Source organism: Rhincodon typus, chromosome 18, assembly GCF_021869965.1.
Source record: "Rhincodon typus isolate 14 chromosome 18, sRhiTyp1.1, whole genome shotgun sequence".
NCBI lineage: Eukaryota > Metazoa > Chordata > Chondrichthyes > Orectolobiformes > Rhincodontidae > Rhincodon > Rhincodon typus.
Genome location: NC_063349.1, coordinates 29371457 through 29377456, shown reverse-complemented (window position 1 = coordinate 29377456; position 6000 = coordinate 29371457). Strand labels below are relative to the sequence as shown.

The 6000-nt window shown below is 38.4% G+C and overlaps 1 protein-coding gene across 9 annotated transcripts in view; it reads right to left on the bottom strand.

Annotated features, from left to right (window-relative positions):
* The window catches only part of tmem168b (transmembrane protein 168b), a 41409-nt gene that overhangs the window by 13071 nt on the left and 22338 nt on the right, over positions 1-6000 (bottom strand). For 2 of the 9 annotated variants that reach the window (XR_007264030.1, XR_007264031.1), the window contains exon 6: positions 5531-5721. The exons of the other annotated variants lie outside the window; for them this stretch is intronic. The gene's annotated coding sequence lies outside the window, so the exon portion shown is untranslated. The remainder of the gene's footprint in view (positions 1-5530; positions 5722-6000) is intronic. 9 annotated transcript variants of the gene reach the window in all.

Sequence of the window (6000 nt, the reverse complement as noted above, 5' to 3'; positions counted from 1 at the left end):
GCAGGAAGGCTGACGTTTCAGGCCTAGTCCCTTCTTCAGAAAAATGAAGAAGGGTCTAGGCCCGAAACGTCAGCGTTCCTGCTCCTCTGATGCTGCTTGGCCTGCTGTGTTCATCCAGCTCTATACCTTGTTATCTCAGATTCTCCAGCATCTGCAGTTCCTGCTATCTCTGTTTAGTTACGCCATCCACTGACAAGAACAGAAAAAGCAATTCATTTTTAAGGTTAGGTCTTACCACCACCATTATGTTAAAGGCACATTGCATGTGGCATAACTGGTTTACTCGTACTTTGTTTTCATTCAGTAAGCAGATTTAGCATTCTCTGTTAATATTGAACTGTGCAACCTATAGCCAAAATATATTTACAAGGAAACTTACTTTGGGAAGTGATCTGGAGTTTTAAACAAATGAAGCTTTCCTTAAGCCAGATAAGCATTAATTAGTTTTCCCATTTATTGCTATTAATGACGTTCAATTCTACGCATGACCTCCTTAAAATGGTGTTCTTGTATCTTTGTGCAACTACAATTCCAGTTAACAAGCTCAAAAACAGAAATTTCTGGAAAAACACAGCAGGTCTTGCAGCATCTGTGGACAGAAAGCAGAGTTAAGTTTTCAGGTCCAGTGGCCCTTCTTCAGAACTGGAGAAAAATGTATTTTCTTCCCCACAGATGCTGTCAGACTTCATGTTTCTCAAGCAATTTCTGTTTTTCTTTCTGATTTACAGCATCAGCAGTTCTTTGGTTTTTTTGTTTACCAGTTAACAGGTTGGCTGGTTCTACGTTTAGGAACTATACTTGAAGTATAGTACTTCGGGCAGCATGGTGGCTCAGTGGTTAGCACTGCTGCCTCACAGCGCCATGGACCTGGGTTCAATTCTACCCTTGGGCGACTGTCTGTGTGGAGTTTGCACATTCTCTCCGTGTCTGCGTGGGTTTCCTCTGGGTGCTCTGGTTTCCTCCCACAGTCCAAAGATGTGCAGGGTAGGTGGACTGGCCATGCTAAATGGCCCGTAGTGTCCAGGAATGTTTAGGTCAGGTGGGTTAGAAATAGGGAAGTGAGTCAGGGTGGGATCCTCTATGGAGGGGCAGTGTGGACTTGTTGGGCCGAATGACCTGTTTCCACACTGTGGGAATTCTATGATGCTTTGGAAAATTATGCAAATTTTTTTTTTTTTTTTTTTTTTAAAACCTGTTTGTTCATGTGAGAAGGACAAGGCCAGCATTTATAGCCTATTCCTAATTGAACTGGTGAGTCAGGGTGACTTGTTCAGCCATTTCAGAAGGTAAAATACAGTCAACAACATTGTTTGGGGCTCTGAAATCATATATAGGTTGACCAGGAAGGATGACAGGTTTCCTCCCTTAATTGCTTATTTTAACAATCCAGTGATTTTCACAGACAACATTGCAGACAGTTATTCCAGATTTTATCTAATTAATTAAGCTTGAATTCCTCATCTGACATGTTTGGATTTGGAGTCATTTTTCTGCATGATTAAGCCAAGCCACTGGATTATTCGGCTTGTAAAATAATCACTACATGACCATACTTTCAAATGCAAAGCATTCCTAGTTCTTATTATTTTCTTCACTACCATTTTGTGCACTTTTAAATTAGCAAACCAAATGTCATTAATTTGGTTTTAGGTTCCTTTGTATCACTAATATTTTGTTCTCTTTCTTTGGTATATCATCCGAGTTGATATTTCAGCCCAGTAGTGTATTGTTGTTCTTTTGGGCAAGAGATTAAACCAAGATCAGATTGATTATATTTGAAGGGATGTTTAAGTTTATGGAGCAGTATGAAGAATAATAGGGTTGTCAGCTTGCTCACCATTTATTGTTTGATCCAACACCCAAAAAACTGATCAATGGGTCATTGCTGTTTGTAGGATTTTCCTGTCCATAAATTAGCAACTTTAATCCCTTATACGACAAAACTAACTCACTTACTTACTCACTAATTGACCGTGAAGCACTTGGGGATGCCCCAAGGATAACTCATCTGGTTTATAAACGCAGGATATTTTGTTACTTTAAATTTAGCTGATTATTCAGAACTTTTAGCGATTATTTCTACTTTGCATTACTTACATTGCTAAGTGCAATTTACTGAATGATTTTATTTTGTAGTGCAGAAAACTGCAGTATTTAGTTCCTAATGGCTAAAAATTACTGCCGTAAAAAATGTCGCTTTCTGTACTAAAACACCAAGATATTGCTGAAAAGCCTCTTGGCAACATCTCTAGTTTTTCAACTATAAATATCAGGACGTCAAAAGTACCAGAGGTTTTTGTTTTAGCTCTGGCGAGCTGTTCAGGAAAATGACAGACACCACACCAGGCCAGGTTACTGCTATTTCTGGAAGATTCATCTTTCCTCTACAATAGATGGATTTTCTACCAATCCATATAAAGAAAATGACATCAGAGGAAGAGGACAGAGTTAAGGCAGGTACTTCCTTAGATGGCAATTCTCCCTCCACATGCTGGAAAGTGACCTCATATAATACTAACAGCATTTACATTGTTAGTGGAGCAGCACAAAACCATATTTGGGCCCCCATCATAGATTGCCAGTTTAAGCAGCCTGGGCTCCAGAAGAATTTAACTGTCTTTACAAAAATAGTAAACTGGTAGTCTTGTTCAGAAACAATCACAGGCAGGGGCAAGGAGGCAATTAGAGATGTGCAACAAATTTTAAACTTGCCAGTGTTGCTCACATTCCACTTGAGAGGTTAAGAAAAGTAACGGCCTAGGAACCCCAACCTCACAGAGACTAGAGAGGCAAACATCTGACTAATAAAAATGAGTTGCCCTCCCATTAACTCTGTGCTTTAGGCAGGGATGTGCTAGAGGACTATAAATGCCAAGATCACAAACTCAAAAAAATTCACTCAGCCCCAATTGACACTTCCTCGTTGGTTGGACACTAGAAAGATTTCATTGGCAAGTTTAAATAGCTGCAATTTTATTTATTTTATGCAACATGCACTCTTTCATCATTGAAGTTAGAAACAATTGATCTTACATTGAGAAATTAGACTTTAAATTTCAATATGAAAGAATGAACTGGTCTGATTTTTTCCAGCATAGATGACAAACAGGCATCTGAAACATAGTCTAACATTGACTGTAAAATATCACGACTGTCATTTGACTCACTTGTGTGACAGTCTCCCAAATTTGACTCAAGCTACTCAGATGTCAGGAGAACTTTACAGAGTTGCTAGGGCATAGAATACAGTTTGTGCTTTCAGTGCCCAGGCTAATGCCAAGTCCTCTGTTCAATTTTATTCTTTTTTGATTTTTTTTCCAAAACCATTTGGTACAACTGAGTGTTTTGCTAAGCCTTTTCAAAGGCCAGTTAAAAGTTCAGATCCAGAATCACCTGCAAGCCAACCCAAATAAAGAGGTCATATTTCTTTTCCTAACAGGACTTTGAATTAAATGAATTTTTCCAACAATCTGATATTGTATTTTCCTAAATTGGTTTTCTTCATATCTTGAATTATTTTAATCTTATCGTACAATATAAACACCAATACTACGTTAGCAATAAAAAATATCCAATAGGATTTTCACTGAAAAAATTAGAAGATTTAAAAAAAAGTCTTGGTGAGGGTTTCTGTAATGGAATGGGTTAAAAGAGGCCATGATCTTTCATATTGAGATTCAAATTTCAATAGAAAGACTGCTGGCTACTAAGGTTTCATTGTGATAACACAGAGTGGAGCTGGAAGAACACAGCAGGCCAGGCAGCATCAGAGGAGCAGAAAAGTTGACATTTTGGGTCAGGACCCTTCTTCAGAAAAATAGCTGCCTGGCCTGCTGCGTTCCTCCAGCATCTGCAGTTCTTGCTATCTCAAAGTTTCTTTGTGGAATGTGTTTGGGCACAAGCTAGCCAGCTCCTTGCAAAGGAAGTTACTCTAATTCAGAGAGATTCGGTGAATTATTGAAAGTGTCAACAGTTTGTTTGCAACTGTTTAGGTTGGAACAGAGACATGTAAGTGTAAGAACAGTGAGAGAGGCTTCACTCCTTGATTAACTGTGGTGTAATGATCTAGGAGTACTTTGTGCTGATGAAGTGCCAGGAACTAGAATTTTAATATTTAAATTACAAGTTGCCTTTATGAAAATAAATCATAATAAAGGGGATAAACAGCACTGAGATTATTACTGATAGAAATTCATGAGTCACTTTGTTGGGCCCTTTCTCTCTACTATACAACCAAAAATTGAGCTTTCCCATTATGTTGTCAAGGCTTTAATTTGTAAATTTTCCTCTACCAGTCAGGAACTGACAAAATATGATTGAGAAGGTGTTGGCAGCTATGATAGTGGGAGTCGTAAAGTGAAATCAGAATGATAGCATCTGTGATCTAAAACATTTCAGTCTTTCCTGTAAGTATAAAAGGAATTGACATCAAAACTAAACCAACCTGTTAAGCAACTATAGCTCTTCTAAGTATGTTGGTTTAAATTTATTCGTATTTAATGAATTCATATGCTATGCCACCTGTGACATGTTTAATCCTATGTGTATACCAATTAAATTCAGCACTGAACAGTACATAGTATCAGTGCAAGCAGATGGTGTGTAATAGTACAGCCTATTAGTTCCTGGCAGGACACAGTGTGGTCAAATCAGCCAATCTGAACTCTGCAGGTGAGGCCCTTGTAAGCCAGCACAAGGCCTCTGTGGCTGCTCCACGTGTACAAGAGCAGCTTTCCAGCATTTTAAAATTGATTTGGGGTCTTACTCACCTGGCTAGCTGCCTGAAGGCCACGCAGAATGAAAATCTACTCCAAACATGGCCCCATATAGTTTTGTGGCATGCAGTAATCAGACTCACGAAAGCAAAAGGTGAATACCTTTATTGTAGACCAAAGTTGTCAACTGTGGCATGGAATGCATCAAGTTAGATGACCCATTACATTAAATATAGATGTTTATGCATTATTGATTTCCAAAGATGTTGTATCCTTAGTAAAAAAAAAAATGGGTCCATCTAAGGATGATCAAGCCCATTGATCTGATTTACTGTTACATTTGTATGTTCAATTATTGTAGCACCTGGTCAGTTCAAAAAAGATGCCAGCAACTCAGAACACAGGAAAGTTATACAGGACTGGAAAAGACCATCATATTCATGTAGTTAATCCCAGTGATAGTAATTGTTTCTGCTATTTTGTACCTGAACTTGGTATTTTCATTTTATGTGGGCACTTTCCCCAATCATTTATAATACAAAGTGTAAAACTGAAAGCATATTCACTGCATAGTTTGCAATGCAGGGATGTCCAATTTATAGACATCCAACTAACAAACACAATCCTATATAGGGGCATATTTATATCAAAAGATCCAACAATGAAGTGTTTACTTGTACTTGAGAACGGCTACTTTGCACTGTCATGTTCTGATTTGCGTACAGACTCAAAAAACAACCCGTTCAAAACATGGACCATACATAAAAGCAAATATTCTTACAAGTTTTGAATCAAAGATGTATTGAGAGACTTACAAACATTTGGAGTCAGACCACTATCATTTACAAATTCCCCTTCAAGCCACCATTCTGACTTTCCTCCGTAAGGGCATTATGAGTCTACCTACAGCACATGGACTGCAGCGGTTCAAGGCAGCAGCTCACCACCACCTTCAAGGGCAACCAGGGATGGGGAACAAAGGCCCGCTCAGCTCAGCTCATGAGATCTAAATTCCGTGAATGAATAACAAAAATTCTAAAAAGTTATTTGACTATTTTCTTAAAACGTGCAAGCAAGTCTTTTATACAGTCAGGATTAAACCAAGAGACTACAGAATGGTAAATATTACAGCCTTGTTCAAGAAAGGTTGCAAGGATAATCCCAACAATTACAGACTAGTCAGTTTAACTTTGGCGGTGGGAAAAGCTTTTAGAAACAACTATTTGGGATTAGTAGTCACATGGAAGTAGCAGGGTTGATTAGGAAGAATCAGCATGGATCTCTA